The sequence below is a fragment of the Tamandua tetradactyla genome, chromosome 2 (genome assembly GCF_023851605.1).
Source record: "Tamandua tetradactyla isolate mTamTet1 chromosome 2, mTamTet1.pri, whole genome shotgun sequence".
Lineage (NCBI taxonomy): Eukaryota > Metazoa > Chordata > Mammalia > Pilosa > Myrmecophagidae > Tamandua > Tamandua tetradactyla.
Window position 1 is genome coordinate 166,907,642 of NC_135328.1, and position 23,443 is coordinate 166,931,084.

General features: G+C 50.2%; 1 long non-coding RNA gene across 8 annotated transcripts; it reads right to left on the reverse strand.

Annotated features, from left to right (window-relative positions):
• Positions 1-1,812: 1,812 nt before the first annotated feature.
• On the reverse strand, positions 1,813-21,698 carry LOC143662990 (uncharacterized). Of its 8 annotated transcripts, none has more exons than XR_013165692.1 (6): positions 21,492-21,698; positions 12,908-13,060; positions 11,083-11,318; positions 2,699-2,764; positions 2,556-2,591; positions 1,813-2,127 (listed from the first exon to the last, which is right to left on the reverse strand). It is a non-coding gene; the product is annotated as an uncharacterized LOC143662990 (long non-coding RNA). The 8 variants fall into 8 exon arrangements; XR_013165693.1 differs by having other exon boundaries at positions 1,813-2,197; XR_013165691.1 differs by having other exon boundaries at positions 1,813-2,197; positions 2,693-2,764.
• Positions 21,699-23,443: the final 1,745 nt, after the last annotated feature.

Below are 23,443 nucleotides of genomic sequence, written 5' to 3' on the forward strand. Positions count from 1 at the left end.
GGACCTTGACATGTGCTGGGCCCTCTCCCTGGAGTGCCCCTCCCCACCCCTCTCTCCCTAGTGGGCTTTTTCTCATCCCTTGGGTCTCAGTTCATCCCTCAGACACTTCATCTGACCACTCCATCTACAGGTCTCCCTCAAGCTTTTTATTCTCTGTCTAGCTCCTCGCTGATTTATTGCATAGCTCTTGTGATAGCTTCCCATTATTTTATCTATTGTTTTTCTCTCTCCTCCCTCTCTAATCCTTTCCTATTATAAATGCTCCATGAAGATGTTTCTCAATAGCTTGTTCTTAATAATTTCTTCAGTGCCTCGCCACAGCAGGGACTCAATAAATAATTGTTGAATGAATGAATGAACTGGATCTTAACGGATCTAGAGCTGCGCTGTCCAATATGGAGCCACTACCTCAAGTAGCTACGTACATTTAAATTAATCGAAGGTCAACAAATTTAAAATGCAGTTCCTCTCTTGTACTAGCCATTTCTCAGGCACTCCCATGTCACATGTGTCTGGTGACTTACCATATGGGACAGCACAAATGTAGATCACTTCCCTCATTTCAGAACATTCTATTGGACAGCACTGATCTAGACAATCCTAAAAACAGAGAAGGTGGACATCTGGAGCAGTGAGTACAGCGTGTACAAAAGCCTACAGGTGTGAGAGAGCATGGGGACAGTGTGTTCCAGGATAAAGAAAGGGGACACATCACTCCATCTTTAACAGCCCTGTTTGTTGTCAGGAAGTTTAGCTTAAGGAAAGGAAGAATGCCAGAGCTGAGAGAGACCAGCTAATCCCATCCGTCCCTTAGAGGGGAAGACTACAGCCCAGAGAGGGGCAGGTACTTACCTAAGGTCACACAGCAAGTTGCATGAATGGGACTAGAACCCAGGCCTCCTGACTCCCAGCCGAGGTCTCCGTCACCACCCTCCCTTCCTCACCACCTCCCAAGCCTCAGGCCAGTGCAGTAGGAGTCCACTTTTCCACGCCAAGCTCAGGAGCATTCCCCCACCCCCACCACCCACGGAGCTCAGCCATCGGCATCTCAGAGCCCCCCAGGCCGGTCCTCAGCACTCACACTGGCTGGTCTTATTTACTCCCTAAAGCACCCCCCAGCATCTGACCCCAAGAAATTTTAGACATCCCAAGGAGAATAGCTGCTTATATCCATTTGCTAATTACACGTATGGATGTCAATTAATTCATTTAGCTAATTAGCCACTCGATGAGCACCACGCACCAAAGAACTGTAAAAGACAGGCATATGGTGAGAAAGGGGGGTGGTCGGGGTGCTCGTGCCCCGTGCAGGGACGGAGGCAGGTGGGCGGGCAGCTCCAGCTCCTCCCCAACCCCAGATGAGTAGAGGGAGGCAACTTAATGGATGGTGGAGCAGAGCTGCTGCTGCAGCCATAAAGCATAATTACAGCATTTCACTAATAGTGCTGAGGAAACACACTCACTCACACGCACATTCACTCATGCACACAGATGAGCACCCATACTGATACATGCATCCCTGTTTGCACATATCTACGCTCAGGTGCATGCAAACGTGGCATGCATATATCCATAAGCACAGGTGTAGAGACACATGCGTACACATGGCCATGTGGGGCCATGTGGGATCAATCCCCAGAAAATTCCTTAATCAAATCCTACCCTCTGGCAGAGGCTAGAGGAAGGGAATTCTCTTTCATTGCCGTCAACTTTGTACTAAGCACTGTGCTTCCACATCTGTCCTTCCACATATGCTATTTCCTGCAAGCTTCACATAAATCGCCCAAAGAATAAATTATCCTCATTTTACAGATAAAGAAACCGGGGCTCAAAGAAGCCAAGACACTTACTCGAGGCCACACATCTCACCATTCTGTGGGCCAGGAATTCAGGAAGCCTCAGCTGGGCAGTTTTAATTTGGGTTCGCTCACAACTTTACACCCTGCAGTCGGCCGGGGATGCAATCATCTGAAGTCTTGGTCAGGCCTGAGGATCCGCTTCTAAGGGGCCTCACACACAAGGCTGGCAGCTGCGTGCTAGCTGCCAGCTGAGGGCCTCAGCTCCTCTCCCGGGGGCTCCACCACAGGGCTGCTTGAACGTCCTCACAGCATGGCAGCTGGTCTCCCCCTGAGCAAAGATCCAAGAATCCAAAGCAGAAGCTTCAAAGCCTTTTGTGATCCACTCTTCAGAGTCATACCTTCATTTCAGAAAATATCAGTTTGGGAGCACAAGGGCGTGAATACAGGAGGTAGGGACCAGCAGGGCCATCTTGGAGGTGGGCTACCGCAAAGGTTTAATCTGAGCCACCCCCAGACAGTCCACACTGCCTGCTCCCTCGTGCCGCCTGAGCTCCCCACTGCACCCATCCCAGCTGCGGCCATTCTCTCACCAATTTGCCAGGCCCCAGCCTGACACACCCTCTCCCTCCACCACTACCCCAAGTCCTAACTAATACAAGATTGCTGTGTGTGGTAGTCTACCAAGAAATCAGGGTACCCCTGTTAAAATCCATTATTCAGGGTGGGCCACGGTGGCTCAGCAGGCAGAGTTCTCACCTGCCATGCCGGAGACCCGGGTTTGATTCCTGGTGCCTGCCCATGTAGAAAGAAAAAAAAAATCCATTATTCAAAACAGCTGAGATCCACATCTCTATGGGAATGATAGCCATGTTGATAATTTAAACAAGTTTTACATTTACAAGGAAATGCAGTCATCTGAAGGCTTGGCCGGGCCTGAGGATCCACTTCTAAGGTGACTCGCAAGGCTGGGAACAAGGGAAAAAAAATTTTCCAAGTTACAAAAAGGGAAAAAGTCCACCTCACCCGCCAGAGAGCGTATTTCTGTTTTTTGTTATTATAAAATTATTTTTCCTTTGAGAAGGAAACTGCAAGACATTTCTGAAATATAAACATCAAGAGAGATAGCACCCAAATGTTCTAAGAAGTGATCATGATGATGAATACGCAGCTATGTGATGACATTGTGAATTACTGATTATATATGTAGAACGGAATGATCAAAATAAGAATGTGTGCGTTTATCTGGTGTTTTTTGTATTAAAAAATAAAAATTAAAAAAATTTTTAAAATGGAAAAAAAAAGTGTGAGCCAATAAATTCCAGCTGTTTAAGTTAAAAAAAGAGAGAGAGAGAGAGAGAGAGATACAGCACCCTTCTCTCAATTCTTTAGGAGTTTATTTTAGGGTCCAGCTCCATAACTACCCTCTGGTATGTTTTTTATTCCTTTGGATAGAGGCAATTAGCAAAGGCCCACCCCCATGACCAGGTAAATTTAACATGAACTATGACAAATGGTGCCAAGTCCCCTCACGTGCTGTAAGGGGCTGTATCTGCTTGGTTATATAAATGAGTTAGATTTCATTCCATCCTTGCACTCTTTGGCAGATTGCCTGTGATTTATCACCTTCTGCTTACGTACTTGTTGAATAATAAAATCGTTTTGCTTCGTCTTACAAGAAAAAAACAGTTCAGGAGGGCAGAGGCACATGGACCCAGGGCAGGACACAGAGCCCCTCTCTCCAGCCATGCTCCTCTCCTGAGCCCCCAGGACTCCTGACTCCTCTCTTCCCTTCCTTGTTGGCAGGGAGGGGATCCCCAGGCGCTTACCCTGCTGTCTCCCAGGAGGGTCAGAGGGGAGAGTCAGCTTTATTTCTGCAGCGAGTTACCCCTCGTTATTGACACAGGCACCACAGGATGAGAGTCACCCACTCCCCAACAGCAACACAACTCAGAAAAGGAGAGAATCTTCCCTAGAGGCTGCCTGCCTTCCAGCTGAGAAAGCAAGAACTGCCTGGGGGAGCCCTTCCCAAATTCCTGATGCACAATATCTATAAGCAGAATTCATAATTGCTTTGTACCACTGAATTTCGGGGTAACTGATTGCACAGCATTAAATAACCAGGCATAAACCTCCAAACACGCCACATTTTAAAGTGGTGAGTGCCCTGGGGCAAGCAGGCCTAAGCATGTCAAGCTCCCCCGGAAACTATCCTTCCAGTGGGTCACTCCTCCTTCTCTCTTGGGAGCAAGCAACAGGAGTCGGAGAGAGAGGCCAAAAGTGTTCGTTCCAATACATTTTCAATCACAGGCCAAGACGGGAAAATGGAGACAGAAGGAGCCACGCCTGCAGCCCATACCCGCACACCTGTTCCTTGTGTTCCTCCTCCCCTCTGCACAGCTGCCCATGCACAAACCCCCAAGGCCTGTTGCTTTTTCATGCAACGGAGGTCTTCTGCCTTCTGTTCCCCCAACCCCTCACAGCCGGCATCTGTAAACACAAATGCTCATACGTAAATACAGAGCCTTCGGAACTTTGGTTTCCACTTGTAGCCACACAAAGCACGGGCCGAAGCTAGGACACTGCAGTTTGTTCGTGCACGTATCTTGAACCAAAGTGCCAGGCGAGCACCAACTGAACAAACCCCAGCGGGTAGGTGGGACGGTGGGCAGAGAGGGGTTCCTGTGGCTTGAGCTTGGCCATGCCTGGAAGGAAAAGCATCAAACTATTTTTAAGCAAAATAGGAGGCGTTCTTGGGAGTCACCAGGGTAGCCCACAGAATGGAAGGATTCGTAGCAGGAACCAGGAAGGTAACTCCAGGAACTCAGGACCTGGGACAGAAGCCAGACTTTTAACGTGGCTGTGTCTGGGGAGTGGGAGCGTGGAAGACATCCTTCCTCCATACTGTTGGGTTTTTTTCTCAGTAATCATGTTTCATTAACAATAAGGACATTTCCATTTAGAGAGTGAAAAAAGTAGCTACTCTGGTTAAAGCAAGGGGGTGGGGGGCAGGTTGCTTGCCACCCCCTCAGTCTGCACCACAGGGTTCCTTGGGGCACCTCCGCTGGATTTCTCAAGATCTCCCAGCTCAGACCTATTAAACTCTATGGAGTCTGGGCCCGTGCAGGGTCCAGCTCAGCCTCACGTGCCCTGCCCTGCCCTGCCCCAGCCCCGGACAGCAACTAGCACCTCCGGGCCCACCAGCACCCCGGTGGAGACCTGGGCCCCGACTGCTGATCTTCTGCCTGCTGACAAATGGCTCTGACTTCCCCACGAGCTGTGACTCCCAGCCCATTCATCAGCCACCCAGCCAGAGCAATCGGAGTTTAATGATGTCATGACAGGAGTGATTAAAATTGCTAATTACTTTCGAGCTATCGGCAACTTCTGCAGGGCTTCAGCCTTGGGGTGGGGGCACAGGCACCCCGTGTCTACACAGACCTCTTTCGGCCTCATCAGCCACCCTGCTGTGCTCCCAAATGCCCCAGGAGGCAAGGATGGACATTTCTGTGGGACCAGCAAGGCACCAGCATCACCTCCAGGCCCTGATATTCTGAAGGACTGAGTGATTTTCTGCCCCTTATTTAGTTTACAGAACCCACGCTGGAAGAGTCCTATACGGAAATACCAACCACATCACTCTCCTGCTCAAAAACAGTCAATGCTGTGTGACTGTGAAAACCCTGTGTCTGATGCTCCTTTTATCTGTCGTATCAACAGAGGAGTAAAACATACGGATGAAAAATTAATAAAGAACAGGGGGAACAAATGTTAAAATAAATTTAGTTGATTTTAATGCTGGTGATCGGGGAGGGGGAGGGGGTACGGTATGTACAAAGTTTTTACTTTTTTTCTTTTCCTTTTTTTTCTGGATTAATGCAAATGTTCTGAGAGGTGATCGTGCTAATGAATGTACAACTATGTGATGATATTGTGAGTTATTGTTTATATAACAAGAATGGAATGATCTTGTGGTAAGAATGTCCGTGTTTACAAGTGGTTATGTTCAAATCAACAAAACAGTCAATGGCTCCCCATTGCCACAGCATAAAGTGCAAACACCTCAGCTTGGCAATTAAGACATTACCTGATGTGGTCTGTGCCTTCCTCTAGTTTCATCTATTGCTCACGTCCATGCACACTGCTAACAGAACTGCCTGCTGTCTCCAGCCATACCTCACACGTTCCCACCTTCATGTTTTTGTCCATGCTGCCGCCTCTACCAGGAAAGCCCTTCATCCATAACTACACAGGTTCAACTCCTACCCGTTCTTCTAGGCCTGCATCCAATGCTGATTCTGCAGAATACAGCCCAGATTTTCTCTCCTACCCCATGTAAATTTGGCCTCCTCCCATACTCCTCCCAGAATTTCATCTAACCTCTCTTCTTTCTTAAGCTGGTTCCTGTTAAATGTAGCAAAATGGAGGATTTTATTCTTCCAAACACATTTGGAACAAATACCATAAGTGCTTGGAAGAAATACTTTGAAGACACCTTGGAGGGTGCAGCGGGGGTGTGCGGGTAGGTGAACAATCCAGAGGCTTGTCCACATTCCACAAGACGGTGGGGAGGCTGCCCTCTGGGAGGCAGGTGAGAGCAACCTGTGCTGCAAAAAGCAGTCTGGCAGAGGCTGCTCTGGAGGTCACTCTTATGCATGCTTCAGTTTGACCCTGCTACCTACCATAACTTGCCAACCCCCAACCAAAACCATTCCAGCCAATCCTAAAGAACACCTAGGGCATTATATAAGATTCTACAAAGGTTCCATGCACTAGGGTAACATTCCAGAAATCACCAACTTCCAGATGGGTCCCTGGTCCAGATAAGTCCTGAAATGCAGAGGGGTCAGCCTCTCTAGAACATCAAATAGTTGCACCCCCCTATCCCATATTATCGACAGCCCCTTCCAACGTGAAAAAGTTAGAATGGGCTTAGCTCAAATACCCCTAAAGAGTGGGAGAAAGATCAAAGGTGATGATGGAGTTATACAGAGAAGGTAGGGTTTAACAAACGAGGATGACTGCTGAATCATTAAATTGATATCTCTTTTAGTCGCCAGTATCTTAGAGCAGCTGGAAGTAAAAACCTGAAATTGTGGAATTGTAACCCAAACCGAACACTGAAATCTGCTCTACAACTAATTGTTGTGATGTGCTTTGAAATTTATTGCATTTTTGTATAAATATTATTTTTCACAAAAATAAAAAAATATCTATTTTGTCAAGGAAAAATCTGAAATAGTGGAATGGTAACCCATAACAACCTCTGAAATCTGTTCTGTATCTACTTGTTGAGGGGTACTTTGAAAATCATTGCTTTTTTTTTTCTTTGCTTTGTATACATGTTATATTTAACAAAAAAAAAAATTAAAAAAAAAAAAAAAAGCAGTCTGGCGTGGAGGTTCCAGAGAACCAGCTGTCTCAATTCCAACCCAGTTCTGCTACTTATCGGCTGTGCAATCCCGGCTCAGTTATATGTAGCTGTGGCCTCCTCATCTGTAAAGTGGGTATGATAATAACAATTGTACCTACTTCAAGAGGTTGTTGTAGAGAATTAAGTGAGTTTTTATAGAGAAAGCACTTAATACTGCCTTTTAAATAGCAAACATCTGACTAGTGTTAGCAAAGTGAGAAAAGTGGATCTGTTCACTTATATTCCCTGTTAACTGCGGTGCTGAGATAAATTTGAGGCCAGAAGTTAGGGCAGAATTGAATTTGAGAAGAAAGAAATTTAAAGTGGATTTATTCATCACTAAGGTCCAGGTGGTATTTTAGGGACAAGGCAGCCAGAGCCCCTGCTCTCACAGAGGTGGAGACAGAGAATAAGCAAGATAGTTTTTGATGACTGCTAGAAGACAATCCAACTCGGTAAAGTGATGGCTGGAGAGCTTCTCAGGAAAGGCCTCTAGAGGAGGTGACCTTGCATGAAATGCTCAAAAGTACCAGCCATGCAGATATTTGAGGGAAGAGCCTCCAGGAAGGAACAGCATGTGCAAAGGCCAGAGGAGTGAGGGAGTAGAAGATGTTTAGGTTCTCTGCTATAGGACATGAACAGAAATGGCCTCTTCTATCACTGCTTCAAATCTTCCATTTACCTCTTGCTCTTTAAGGCTTTTGTGTGGCTCAGTTCTCTTTGTGGGGAGTAGAGGTGGTAGGGGTGGGGGATGTAAAGATTCTGAATCCAGCAAGGAACAAAAATGTAGATAACAAGTGCAAGTATCCTATAGGATCCCAGGCAGGTCCCTCCATGTCCCTTCTACTCCAAACTTCCTAAAAACAGTCCACAAATTCCACATCTGCCCTGTGCACAAGGGTGGTTAACCCCCTGCAAGAAAGAAGCTGAGAGAATTCACTTTTCTGCCAAGGATGCACTGAAGCCCAGGAGGCTCCCTCAGTGACCCTGAGTGAGGCGGGCAAGGAGCACTGGTTTGGGAGTCAAGTAGGCTGAGTTTCAATCTTTGCACTGCCATTTATGTCCTGGAGCCTGGGCAAGTCACTCAACTGCTCTGCTCTGTGAAGGAAAGGCAAGGGGCACCTTGTGCCCCATGTGAGGGGTTGTGGGTCTCAAAGAACCCATGTCAGTGGTCTTCTCTCCCCTCCTAAGGATGGGTCTGGTGGGACACTGTCTTCTCTGTTATGCAGAGCAGTGAGCATTGCCTTTTGATGACAGCCTTCTAGGTATTAGGCACGTATTTACAAAAATAATAATAAAGACTAAAGACCAAAGAAAGAGCACTGAGTGGAACCATTTTACTGCCCAGGAAGCCACCCACTCCAGCACATTCCCCCAGTCCAAGCTCTGGGGGAATGAGATTTTGGCAAAGAGAAACGAGGTAGATCTTTTAAGGTCAGAATACTGAGTACTGTCCCTGCCTCATGTACAGAAGGCAAAGTCTGTGAACCTAGTGATACCTGAGTTTGTCAATAGGCAAGTACTGGGCACCTGGAGGGGTGACCATCTCAGGATCAGGGTGTCCAGGTGCCCCTCCCGGGCACAGAGCGGACGGGCCGGGGGACCTGGGTCACGTCACCCAGTGGGTCTGTCCTGAGGTGAGCAGGGTGGGCAGGGCAGCCAAAGGCAGGGCTTAGAGCTTTAGCTAGAGCTCTGCATGTGTCATCACTGGTCCTCAGGACAGCCCACAAAATACATTGTCTTCCCATCCCCAATTTAGAAAGGGAAACTGAGGCCCAGGGATGCCCAGGGATCTGGGATTTGAACTTAGATCTGTCAAACTGCAAAGAATAGATCTGTCACATCAAACCCCCGAGATGTCCCATCTGGGAGGATAACAAGCAAGCACCAGGCAGGCTGAGCTCAGCATCCTCATAAGTTTGAGGAAAAGAGGGGTGTAGAGAAGGAGCCAGGCCAGAATTCTAGGGCCAGATTTCCTCTGAACCCATGGATTTGGTGGGAAGGTGGGCAAGGGTGCAGCAGGGAGAAAATTCGGATTCATTCCCAGCCTGTGCTGCCCCTCCACCTCCCCTCCCAGGCACCCGCCCCCACCAGGGGGATGATTTTTCAACAGACTTCCCAACCTCACCCCACCCCAGCCCTCCCTGGGCAGCCAGACGCTCCCCAGCCCCCCAGCAGACCGCCCACCCGCCTGCCCTGCCTCCCTCCAGAGCCACCGGAAGCCCGCAGTCGCTCTGCAGACATCCCCTGGTGGAAACAGCTCATTACAGGATGGGGAAGATGTGCTAGAACATTAGCTTAATAAATCAACCGCTCCGGGAGCCCGCAGCCGCCGCCGCCGGGCGAGGCGGGGCCGCGGAGCCCGCCCCCGCTGGGCCGGGGCGGGGGTGCGGGAGCCCAGAACCGCCGCCCCAGTCCTGCACAGCCTCCCTCCCTCCCTCCCTCCTACCCTGCGCGGCCCGGCCTCTGCACGCCCCCGCCATCCGCTCCCCCAGCCGCCTCCCCCACGGAGCCCGAGAAGCCCCGGTGGGCTGGCAGTCCCGGACCGCCAGGGTTTGAATCCCAGCGCTGCTGCACGAACGAGGGCCATCCGTCTTCCGAGCCTCCGGGTCCTCGTCAACGAGACAACGGACACTATTGACTGGGGGCCACCTAAGAACCCAGTGCCTGCCATAACTCAGCGAAACCCCCTGAGATCCACGGAACTCCACCGAAATGTCAGCAGGGTTCGTTCCAAGCCGGGCCACCCTCATCCAACGTCAGCACTGACCTGATGGCCCCCACCTCCACCCCTAGAGGGCGCTCTACGTGAGGAAAGACCTGCAGGGTAGCCAGGTCCTGCAGACCATCGGGCTTATAGGACTCAGCGGAACGGGGGCCTCCGACCACCTCCATTCCCCTCCCAGCCAACGAACCCCAAACCAGTTGCCCTGGAAGAGGGGCTGCCTCCTGCCAGGAGCCCCAGATTTCCTGCATCCCTGCTACACAAGCAAGCGTTCCCAGTCCCTGCTCCCTAAACCCTCCTGGGGCTGCTAAAGGGCTGGCTGGGTGGTCTTTCCCTTCTAAACCTAGCTTGAGACCCAACCCATTGAATGCCTGAAGCAAAATTTCTCCCCTCTCTGGGCCTCAGTTTCCCCCTCTGTACAAAGCCTCGTCCTAGAGGATCCTAAGAGGGTTCCTGCTTGAAATCCCCTCTCCTCCCGGCTGGTGTAGATGGGAAAAGGGATGCTACCATCTGAGCCCCTTAAGCAGAGAAAGCTGTGGTCTAAGAGTTAATTCCTCTTGCTCTCTGGGGGGCGGAGAGAGGGTGAGAGAAAAAAAAAATTCAATTACCAGACCATCTATTTGTCAACTCCTCCCTCTCCATTGACTTAATTTTCTCCAGTCAAATCCAGAGTCAAAGGAGGGAGGGGGAGTGAGCCTGCAAGCCCAGAGAGAAAGAGAAAAGAGAGCGAGAATAGGGATGGAGAAGGGAGATCCCCAAAGATGGACATGGGGTTGGGCCTGTTGGACATACAGCAGGCCAGGAAGCTGCATTTGGGTTAAAAGGAAACTAGCAGCGCCCAGCCCTGTCCAAGGCCCTGAGACTAGAGAGACTCGGAGCAGAATCGCTTCCTCCAGGAAGCCCTTCTCTCTCAGGATAGATCACGGTCCTCCTGATTTACTCTGTTAACTGTCATTCATTTATACACAAATATTTTGCGGAACACCTACTGCATTCTAGGTTAAATGCTGGGAATAGAACAGAAGACAAGAACTGACTACAATCTGCCAGGAAGACTACTGACAGATATAAACCTGTCTAGGTTCTCCATGGCTGTGTAACAAATCATCCCAAACCTTCATGGCTGAAAATAACCATCATTTTCTTACCTCTCATGATTTCTGTGGGTAAGGAATTTGGAAAGGGCTTGACAGTGCCAGCTCTGGCTCTCGGGTGCAGCTACAGTCAGACAACAGCTGGTGATGAAACAGTGGAGGGCTGGAGGAGCTGTGCAGTGGCTGGGCACCTCTCTCTTCATTTAGTCTCAGAACTTCTCCATGTAAACTAGTTTCAGCTTCCTCACAACGTGGAGGTTCTAGAGAAATCGGACTGCTTGCATGGCTTCCTCCAGAGTGAAAGTTTCAAGAGAACAAAACAGAAGTGCATGCATGGCATTTTTATATCTCAGCCTTAGTCATCTATGTCACACTCTACTGGTCCAGACAGTCTTAAAGTTCTGCCCAAGTTCAAAAGGAGTGGATAGAGTGCTACCTCTCAATGGGAAGAAAATAAAATCACCTTGAAAGAAAAGCATGTGAGATGGAAGGTATTATTGCAACCATTTTTGGAAAACACAATCTGCTTCAAAACCCAACCCATTTAAATCTAGATAACAAATATTTACAAATCCTCCATCTCCATTCTCCTCTCTCCCCTTTCCCTCTTTCCTCTTCAACTGCCCCCACCCCAAACCCTGCTTCTCCCTAACCACACCTCTAAACCAAATTTTTGTCAGCTAACTTCACATTTCTGCAAATTCTCAGAGGCTGGCTTACATTTCCATGATCAGTGTGGTTTCAAATTTCTGCTGCTTCTGTATTGGATCAATTTTTGAATGATCTCACTGGCTTAGGGTTGCTAACTCTGTCATAAGCCATGAGACCGCAACAAAACTAAACCCCTTCCTCAATGTCTACAAACCACTCACAGAAGGTAAGTGAGGATATGGTAGGCTTTGCTGAGGATTTGAGATGACAGAAGAGCAACTCAAGTGACTTGAAATTCCACTTTAGTCCTTCCTGCTCATGCCTGAGGTTTATGCCTATACCTCCACATACTTCACTGTATCTCTTATCTCTTCCCTCTCCCCTTGTTCCCTTTCGCTCTTATCCTCAACTGCCACCTGGACTCACCACCTCATTCCTGCTTCCTCCCAGCTCCACTTCCAATCCAATTTTTTTTTTCAACTAAGCTAAGCAGTTCTCCAGGAGCCCTGGCCCTAAATTCAGCCCCAGATACCCTTCAGGGCCTTCCAAGGAGGGAGCCACCTTCCTTAGAAGATTGGCACAACCATTGATGTTTTCCTCCATTACTCAGGCCAGGACCTGGGAAGTTCTGGAGTCTGTCTTCCTCACTGCACTGTGAGTTCGTAGAAGCGGGAGCTTGGTGAGTCATTTTGAGACCGTGGGGCCCATACAACAAGGCCCTTCCAGCCAACCTTGCCAGCCAACCCCAGAGGCTGTGCCTGCTCGCTGTCATTTGCCTTAAGCTGCCCTCACAGGTGATTGTGGAGCACCAAACAGGAAACCCAACAGAAAAATGGGCAAAGGGCAGACCAGGCAATTCATAGAAGGAATGCCTAAATGGCTAACAAGTGCATGAAGAGCTGCTCACACCTACTAACAATCCAAGAAAGATGAATCGATGTGTTAGCATTTTACCCATCATACTGGCAAAAGAACAGTGGATAATACCAAGTATTGGCAGGTTTGTAGGGAGATGGGTACTCTCATGTACTGCTGGTGGGAGCACAAAGTGGTTCAGACATTCTAGAAATCAACTTAAAAATATTTAGTAAAATTAAGTTTGCATATTGTATCCACGTTGCCATACTAAAAAAAATTTTTTTTTAAAGTGCGAATCCCATAACCTAGCAATTGCCACCTGGATATTCCAGGGAAACTCTCACACAGGTCCACAAGGGGCGACACTTACATGACATGTACAAGGATGTCTTGTCAAGGAATTATCTTGAGAGGAGGAAATTAAAAGCAGCATCGTTGTCCATCGCTGGGAGAATGGATGAGTAAAATGAGATGGACATGCATTCTGGAAACTATAGAGCAGCTGGGAACAACACAGAGAGGTCTTCAATAGGTGAAAAAAATCAAACATGAAGGAAACACAATGAGACTTCTAACATCCCAAACAACACTATATATTTACAAAGATACATGCATACTTCATGTGGTAGATAAAATTTGTTGTTACAGATGCTCATGGAAAGAGGAGACTGGAAAAGGGGTCTGGGATGGGTAGGAGAGCAGAGCACAGGGTGGAGTGAAATTAAGAAGAAAAAAATCCCAACATGAATTCCATACTTACTAGGAGCCAGGCACAGTACTTATGAGGCACATACCATTAATATCTCCATCACTATCAATGAGAAAACACAGGCTTAGGAAGGTTGTCACATTATCCAAGGTCACCCAGCCTGTGAGTGGAAGTGCCACAGTTGGATCCCAGGTCTTGGCCACCATGCTTGTCTCCTCCCTGCCCGAGCTCACCCTGACCCTAGCTTTACTGAACTATGATCTCGGTTCCATGACCTGGCTTTGCTCCTCCACTTGGTGCTGTGGCTTTGGTGTGTCCACTGGGGCTGCTGGTATTCAAGCCCCAGCTTCTTCCTCATATCCCACCTTTCCTCTGTATCTCCATGCCCTGTCCTGGTCCTTCACTCTGGCCCCTCCAAACCCAACCCAACACTGGCCAGGTCAGTCAAACATCTCCCCAACCCAAGTGACCCTTGTCACACAGAGAATCCATTCCTCCAGAAGCAGCTCAGGTCAATGCTCTATGGGAGTCAATGGCTCCCATCTGCCTGTAAGGTAAGTTCAGTTCTTCCCAGGCATTCAAAGACCTCTGCGATGGGGTCCAGCTGATTTGTGGTGTCATCTCCCATCAGTCCCCTTCATGCTTCCGATGCTCTACATCAGAGGAAGCTTCTTGCCTTAAGGGCTGTGAACTTCCACACCTGCCCTGAATGCCTTCTTTCACTCCTCTTCTGCTAGTGGGAACCCCACATCCTGACAGAACCTCCTTGTCTGGGAAGCCTTCTTGGGGTCCTCCAGACAGCTTAGTGGACTAGCGTGAGACAGGATCCACAAGGGTCTTGGGTCAGATTCTGTCCCTGCCCTTTCACCAACCGTGCCTCCTCTTTTTTTTTTTTTTTTTTTTTTTTTTTTTTTTTTTTTTTTGTAGTACCAAAATAGTTTCTTAGAGTTTTTCAGACTTGGAAATATGTGCTATGGTCATTTTCCTGCCTGAGTTTTTCTTCCTAAAAATTGAGGTATAATTTATACGTGCAAATCTTAAGTGTACAGTCCAGTGGGTTTTGACAAATACTTACATCATGTGAGTAACCGTTTCCCTGTCTTTAGATTTTGTGAAATGGGATAATAGGGACCTTATAGGGTGGTAAGAAAGAAAAATAACAACACAGGACAGAGCCTGGTACAGAGCAGGCAGTCGCTAAATGTCTGTTACTATGACTATTGGCAAGCAACTTGTACACAATCTTCAACAACTTAGCATCTACTCAGACTCAACAACCTGCAGGAAACACAGGGGTGAATCAGAGATGTGGGCTGCCTAACTCCTAAAGACTGTTAAACTATGCTCTGATGGGTGCCGTGATAAAAGGAAGCACAAGACTGAGGACATTAAAAGGAAGAAACCAATCCAGCTTTGGAAGTCAAGGAGGGCTTCCTGGAGGGAGTGATGCCTGAGCCTCATCTTGAAAAAAACAAGTTAGATGAAGTAAGGGCAAGAGGTCAGGGTGCTAGGCACAGGATTCCAGGCAGTGCAAAGAGCAGGGGCAGAGAGCTGATGGTTAGCACTGGGTAGCCAGGGTAGAGCTTAAAGCATGGATTAACAAGGCCACGGGCATTTGTTTTAGAACGTTCTCTCTGTGCTTTCTTCATTCTGCCTTGGCCTAGTTTATTATCTCCCCCAGTCTGTGTACTCCTTGAAGGCAAGAGCCTTGTCTAATTCTTCTGTAGTGCCACTTCAGATCCTTTATGGAATGAAGCAGAAAGGTAGATTATTGGGTGAATAAAAATAGCCAGGGCCTGGTTGCAAGAAAGAGTGTGTTCCCAACACGCAGCCCAGACCAGCACTCATAAGCCTCCCGTGGGTCCCCACTAGCACACATGGAAGTCCCAGCTCTAAGCTAAGGTCAGCACACAAGGACCACTTTGATCTGGTTTTCTCTCCAGACTCATCTTCCCCTTGTCCTGTGGCTTTAACCTTCAGCTATACTGTCTTACTGGTCCTTTGCAGGTCATGCTCTTTCACAATTTTGTGCCAGCCCATGCTGTTCCCTCAATCTGGACTGTCTTCCCCCTTGACTTCTGTGTGTCTGACCAATTCCTATACAAGCATCACCTCCTCCAGGGAGCCTACCCTGACTTCCCCCAGGCTTGTTGGTAGTCACTGTCTGGTTAAGAGCCTGTCTCCCCCACTGGTCTGTGGTCTGTGAGCTCTCTGCAGGGATGGGTTGTTTTCTTCCCCTCAGTGTCTCCAAGGCCTGGCAGGACCTGACATAGAATGACGACATGTGAGAGCCCAGGGAGTATGATAGGCTCCTGATACCGCATGCAGTGTCAATAGGACACAGAGTGTGCATCAGACACGGGTGCAAGATGAAATGGGCAAGGTGGGCAGGCCCAGGTCACAGAGAGTCTCACCAGCCATGTGGGGGTGCAAAAAGGGGCACGGCAGAGTTTGAAGCAGAGGGTGATTCTCTTTGTGGTTCTGAAAGCTGGGTGAGGCAGCAGTAAGGAGGAAGGCCCAGAGGGTGACGAAGGGCTAGGAAGATGTTCAAGGAGAGGCAGGAGAGAAAGGACCAGGCTTGGTGCCTGATGGTTCGTAGGCAGTAAGGAAGAGGGAGGAGTCAGGATGACTCCCAACAGGGCTCCCCTGTCTCTAGGGAGAGAGGAGGGAGGCTGGCAGCCAGTTCGGACACCAGTTACCTTGGACACAAATAACCCCCAGGGACCTTGCCCCCACCAGCACCAGAGCTGCAGCCTCTGACAGCAGCAGCCTCAGCGGCAGTCAGCACTCCCCACCCCATCTCCCAAGGGGTTGACTTAACGCTCTGCTGGCTCCATGCCCACCACCGCTCCCTCCCGCAGTCAGCTCTGTGCCTGCCAACTGGGGAGGGGAGGGGAGGCCGCAGGAGCCCTGCAGGGAGGGAGAGAGGGAGGGAGAGAGGATGGGAGGAAGCCAGCCCAGCAGACCCGAACTGCACAGAGAAGCAAGGGAGAGCAGAGGGTGGGGCGGGGGAGGTGTGACAGACAAAAGAGGAGGAGCAGGAGAACAGTGTCACCCACCACTGGGGGTGCAAAATGCCTTCTGGATCCCTGGATCCTCTTGCCCACCCTCCATTCTAGAGTTGGGGAAACTGAGGCCTGGAGAATGGCAGCTGTTTAGGGTCCTAGAACACAGGATTTAGCAAACCCACATCCACTTGTGAGATCCCAGCCTGCGGCAGCCACCTCCACCCTCGTCCGTCAGGTATGGGGGGGGGGGGACACCAGAGAGGCCACAGCAGAGAGCCATGGTCTACCTGGCTCCTGAAGTCCCTGTGGTATAGAGGATTGGACTGGAAGACAGGGTACTAGAGTTATCCCTCAGCTGTGTGACCGTGCACATCAAGTGGTCTCCGCTTTCTCATTTGTGAGAGGAGAATTATATCCCAAGAGAGATGGAAACCAGGAGGACTGGGTTCAAGCCCCATGTCCCTGAGCAAACTGCTCCCTTCTTTGAGCCTCATTTTCCCCAAATGCACAAAGCACATATGAAATCCAAAGATCTTAAAGTTCCATTTCACCTCTGGGATCTTGTGGGATGCACCCAACCTAATGCTGCTTTCTATAGCCAACACTCAACCCCCTCCACCGTATCTTTCAACCCTCCCCCGCCCCCCGAATTGGCATTTGGAGGCCCCCTGCCCCCTGACCATGGATCACTTTAGTCCCTGCCCCAGGTAGGTAGGGCTCGCAAACGCGGCTGGGAGAGTACCGTGGCCCCAGGACTGAACACACAAACCTCAAGGCTCTTCCGCCGCCCCGGCGGCAAACCTCGGGAGGCGGCCCCTAGGGGGCAGTGTTGCCCCGACCGTGAACCGCTGCCGCCGCTGCCCCCGCCCGATCAGCGCCCAGAGAATGCTCGAGTTCTGGGAATGTTTGACACCCCCAGCACACACGACGTCCCCCGCTGCTGGCCCCAGCGCTGGGGCTCCCGCGCCACGCTCAGCCCGCCGGGTGCGGGCTTGCTGTTGGCTCCCTGCCTCTCCAAAGAGAATACACTTTGCGGGGTCGGAGTTGTTGTTGTTGTTGTTGTTTGCTAGGGGGCGGGGGGCGGAGGGGGCGTTGTAAGGACGGAGGCATTCAGTTCAGTCTTCTCCCAAACTGGGATGTCTGTGCTCAAAGGTCGGAGGGAGAAATTTGAGGGGTCGGGGGAGCTTGGTCTACCAAAAACCTACCTGCTCCTTCCCCGCCACCTCCTTAGCCCTTCGACTCCCCCGACGTTTGACGGGCGCCCACACCGCACCACCTCCCCGAGATCCACCCCCAGGATCCCCCAACCCTTCCAGGAGGCGCCCCGGGGGGCCCCTGCAGTGTCCTAGGTTCCCGACTCCACTACTAGCCTCGCCTTCCCCAGCTCAAGCCCAGGCCCTAGGGCCGGGACCCAGCCACGATAAGATATAGGAGGGGCTGGGGGCGAGGGGGGGGGCGACTCCTGCTGCGAATTCCGACCTCCCCCCCACCCCCGACTGTGAGCAGCAAAGTCAGGGCAGGAGTGAAGACGGCAAAGGGGAAACGGAGGGAAAACCCCATTCAAGTTTGGTGCAACGGTTTAATGTTGGTGGGAGGTGGGGTGGGGGGCGTACAAGAAGAATTTTAAAGCCCCCGAACCCACAAAGCAGACTTTCTAAAAAATTATAATTGAAAACATCTCGAAGTAAGGGCAGCCAGAAGAGGGCCAGCTCCCCCCGCCCCATCCCCCTCTCCTGCTCCCGGGAGTCCGATGAAGTCATGATAACTAGGCAGCAGGAAAAAAAAAAAAAGTGGGGAGGGGGGGTTGGGGGCACAGGGGTCCCAGGCAGGGGCCCCGCGCGGACACGGTTTGGATACTATGGTTACGCGATCCGACCCAAACAGCGAAGGCGGACAACAATAGCGGCCGCCAGAGGAGGAAATTCCTTCCGGGGTGGACGGCGCGGGGGGAGGGGCGCCTGGCTGGAACGCCGAGGCGGCGGCTCGGCCAATCAGCGCGCGGCCGCCGGCGGTTTCAAGGTGCCCCGCGCCGCGCGCTACTCCCCCCTCCTCCTTCCTCTGCCCCCCGCGCGCTCCGCTCGGGCGCTGGAATTGCTGAGACGTTTCCCTGCACGCGCCCGGGTAACCCTGCGGGGGCTGCTGCCCAGGCCGAACCTCCCCCCCCAGCTCCTCCCCCCCACTTCCCTCACCCGAGCCCACCGCCCTGGGAAGGCCGGTGGTTCTGCTGCTTGAGTTGTCCTGCACTTGAGGGAGGTGGGGAAAAAAATCCTTACAAATCACCTCTTTCTATGGGGTTGGTTCCTGCACAAGCCTGTTTTCTATTTTAAAGCATATCTCAAGAAAAAAATAAAAATGAGAAAGAGAGATTCACTCCGAACTCAAGCCTGGGAGGATCTGACCCCTGCATCCTGGCCTCAGGGGCTGTTATATAATCAGTTGGGTTGTTGATATTACCGGGCTTGGCCGGGCATCTGGGATGCAGAGGTCCAAGGGCAAAACTGGCATTTGGAAGCCCCTTGTCCCGGAGTTAATTTTACTTGCCTTGTAATGGGCCGGGAAAACCTGGGGCTCCCTTGAGCCGGCGTCTGAGTTAATGTGGTACCGGGTGGTGTGAGAGTGCCGGTTTCTTCCCACCTGCCAGGGATCCTGTGCCCCAAGTTCCCCTCTTTTAGAAACCTTGGACTGGCCCCCAAGTCCCTTTCCCTGCGGCCAGGCCCTCCACGGGGTCCCCTGCTTCTGACAACTAACCGAAGCAGGCATGCTGGGCACTGAGCTCCCAGAAGGTCGGTCCGTTCCTTTTTTTCAGCTCTAGAAACCAGGTTTCTGTTTTCTGGTGCCTCCGGGCAGAGTACCACTTCCATGAGGAGTAGATGTCTTTTTATTCAATGCATACTAAGAAATTCACTTCTCTGGAAGGATCTAACATTCAAAAAGTATTCGCCTCTCTCCCACTCTTCCTCTCCTGTTCCCTTCATATATGATGGGGATAGCCCTAATTCTCCAGTTCCTCGTGTATCTCTTTATAAATAAATAATGAGATTTTATTAATTATGCACGTACAGTATCTGCAAGCAGATTGCTATGTCTCTTGATGCTTAATAAAAAAAAAAAGGAAAAACCCTCCACACTGAGGCTGGGGGTTTTTCCTGCAAGCAAACAAAAACTTCAAGGGGCCATATGTCCTCTAAGAAGGGAGAGAAAAGGCAGAAGTTGGGGAAAGCATGGGGGGAGGGAGGGATTAAAGGGGGGTTCCTCTGCAGGTTTCCAAGATAGCTGAAGGCAAATTTCAAGAGTTGCAGGCTTCACATTTGTGATTGAGTTGGTCTGAAAACATACCAAGGTTGGCTTTGGGCGTTTGTGCACTAGGCGGGATGGGCAGCTGTTAATAGTAAACAGGAAACCAGTGAGAAGAGAGCTGGCGGCAGCCCAGGCCCTCTCTCAATTCCGTGCCCCTCCTCAGAGTCCCTGAGCCCCCACACTTTCAAAACACACTTGGGTTCTGGGCATTTGTGCATCAAATGTTTCCTGAGTGCCCAGCACAATGCCTGGCACATAGTAAGGCTCAACAAATATTTGCTTGCTGAATAAACGGAGCCTGGAAATACAACGAGGGTGGGGAATGATTGGAAAAGTGGCCAGGAGCTAGGTCTTAGGGAGGTGCTGGAACTGGGGTTTGATCGCTCAGACAATTGGGGGGGAGAGGAGGGAGGGGAGACAGGGTGTCCCTGAAGCTTTCTAGCTGAGGAAGTGACAGAGCAGACCTGAGCCTTGAAAGGCTAATCTGGAGGGAGAGACCAGAAAGGTGCAGGAATACTGAGGATATTAGGGGGGACTCAGACTGGCTGGAGACAAGGACAGACACAAATCAGGTGCTAATGGGGGTGGGGAGTGTCAGTACTTTAGCATATGGAGATGGAGTGGGAGGGGTCATAGGTGAGCTTTGATTGAAAACCGCTGGGAATCACAAGTGTGCATGGAAATAGGGATTTGGGGATGCTGGAGAAGATGGCATGCTTGGACTCCTCCAGGACAGGCACAGGGGCCCCACCTTAGACTGAAATTTTTAAAGCAGAAAAGAATAGCAATGTCAGAGGAGTCACATGCAGAGCCCATAGGGCCATTTGTCCAGTTAGAGCCCAGAAGCCCTCAGAGGATCTGGGGCCAGTGTGGGGGGAGGGGGCCAGCAAGGCGGTGGTGTAGCTGACACATCACCTCCAGGCTTTGTGCCTCCATCTCAAGTACTCTGTAGATACCCACCTCACTGGAGAGGAACACTTTTCTCACTCAGCCTGGGGCAAACCCAGCTTCCTGACAAAAGGGTTAATTAAGCTGGGCGTGTGTTGCGCAAGTTCAAAACTATTTTTTTTTTTTTTAAGGGAGAAGTTCTGGATGCCATTGCTTCTGCCTGTGAGAGGTTTATATATCACCGAGGAGTTAAAACATAAAAATAAAATTGTGCTGGCTGTGGTTACCACAAAGCTGTCAAGCCAGGTCTTGTTGCAGGAGCCTTGGCATCTGCTGTGTAATTTGGGGAGCACTTTAGTCTCCCAACCATGGGTGGGGGCAGCCGTCTTGACTTCTCTCTTTGTAGCTTCCTGATTAAACAGGGCCATGATCCCTTTCCACGTGTGTTGAAGAACATCTCTTGAGCTGAGTTAAAACAAGGAGATGCAGATGCTAGAGGCCCGGGTGATTTGGAGAGAGGGTATCAGGTTCCAAAAGGAGCCCACCTCCGGGACAAGGACAAGTCATGACCTGCTGTGTGACCTTGAGCAAGGCCCTCAGTTTGCACACAGATGAAGTGAGGAATGGGGGCTGGTTGAGGATCAAGTATCCTCCTTGCTCTGTGGATGTAAGATGTGGATTCTCCAGGGCCTCTGGGGTGGTCTGTTGGCATGGAACCTCTGCCCCCATGCAGCCATTTTGCCCGGATCCTGCCCCTGGTTCCTGTTTGAGTCAAGGTCCAAAAACATAAACCACCTTTGGACCACAAAGCTCCCCAAATTACAGAAATGCCCAAGCTCAGAATTACCCCCTTACACACAACATATGGCAAAACTCTAAGGTCAGAAACTGTTCAGGCTTAGAGGTCATGAAGCCCAGCTCACCTCAGTTGCGCACAAGCCCTCTATAACATCGTAGCTACTGTTTGTCCAGCCCCTCCTTGAATGCCACAGGTGACAGGAATCTCACTACCATTTATGAACTTTACTGCGGTATATCCTAACCTACTGTACCTGTCCACCAGGATTGTGCTACTGGTATTTCAAAACCAGCAGGTCCAAAATTGAACTCTTGATTTTGTCCTCAGTAGACCCGCTCCTCCTCCCCTTCCTCCTGCGTGTTCTGGCTCAGGAAACTGGCACCACAAGCTAGAAACTTAGGAGTTATTCTTCACTTCCCACTCCACCTCCAGTCAGTCTCCACGTCTTGCTGTTCCACCTTCTTACTCTCTCTCTCCAGTCAATCCCTGCCTCTTTAACCCCATTGCCTCATCATCGGCACTCCCCTGTATTATTGCATCAGCTTCCTAACTTCCCTGCCCCCAGATTAGCCCCTGTTAAATTATCTTCCCTGCTGCCTACCCGAGGGCTCTTCTAAAGCCTTACCCTGAGCACACCCCTGCCTCCATTTATAAATAACCAACGACCTGCACTGCCCACGTAACTGAAGCCCAAATTCCTTAGCACATTATTCGAGGCCTTTCTCGAGCTGGCTCTCCAGATGCACACACAATCTCATTGTTCCCTCCCCCATCCCAACCCCAGCTGATCTGCTGTTCCTTGAATATGCTTCATTCCTTCATGCTCCTGTGTCTCTGTACGTGCCTCTTCCTAGGACACCCTCCTAGGCACTGAAGGAAGAGCTGAAAAACTCAGGTTCCCTGCCCTAGAGGAACCCACAGCCTAGAGCTGCACTGTGCAGTGATGTCGCCACTCATCACGTACTGAGCTCATCCAACCTAAGATATGCACTAAAGCTAAAATGCACACCAGATTTCGAAGACTTCGTACTGAAAAAAGGATACAAAATATCTTATTAATAATTTGGTTATCTGGATTACAGGCTGAAATGATAATATGTTGGATATATTGGATTTCATAAAATATATTCTTAAAATTAATTTCTCCTTCTTTTCACTGTTCAAAATATGGCTATTAGAGAATTTAAAGTGACAGCTGTGGCTCATATTTGCGACTTGCGTTCTGTTTCTATGGGATAGCACTGCGAGGATATCCATGAAAACAAGCAGTAATAATTTATAATTTGACGAGAGCAGGGATGAAGGGAAACGCGTAGTGTGAGAGGCACAGAGCAGGGAAGTTACCCGGGCCCAGTGGTGGCCTAGGCCAGTCCCGGGTCCAGGTGGCATGCAATGGCAAGTACCGGTTGAAGTGCATGCATAAAGGAAGGTCAGGTGTCCATTTAGATCTCAGCTCAACTGTCACCCGGTCACTTTCTCTGGGCGGTCATCCCTGGCCATCCTGCTTCCAGCCTGAGTTAGACCCTCCTGGGGGCTCACAAGCTTCGTCTGCTTTGCTGTCCCACCAGTGAGTTGTCATCACCTTTCATGCAGGGTGCTGCCCATCTTGGGCATCGGTCCAATCACCACCTGCCCACCCCTCCCCCAGACTCTGCAGCCGTTTCCTCCCAGTGGTATCCCAGGGTTTGGTGCACAGGAGACCGCTCTGTAAATGTTTGTTGAAAGTTGAATGAATTCCTTCATTCAACAAACATCTATTGACCCTGAGGGACCTTTTCAACTACATCCTTCCACAATCCCACACATTGTCAAACATGCCTTCCACCAACTTTCTGTCCCCAGTTTACAGCCCGTAATAGTCATAGCGCCTGGGTTTCATTTATTGAGCACCTACCACGGGCCACCCGGTTTGAAGTACTTTTGTGGGTTACCTTGTTTAATCTTCTCCATAGCCCTTCACAGATTCCCTACTTTTGTACAACTGGGGAACTTGAGGCTCAGAGAGGTGAAGTGACTTGCCCAAGGTCACACAGTAGGTATGGACCTACTGTCTGCGTGGTCTGAGACAGGGCTAGCCCAGGATTGTCCTGGAAGTATCCCAGTCGACCACTTCTCATTCTCTCCCCTCTTGCTTTCTTGTCTTTCTCTTCTATCCCTCTCCAATCTGTGAAAAGGTGGAGTTTTAACTTAAATCCCAGCCGCAAG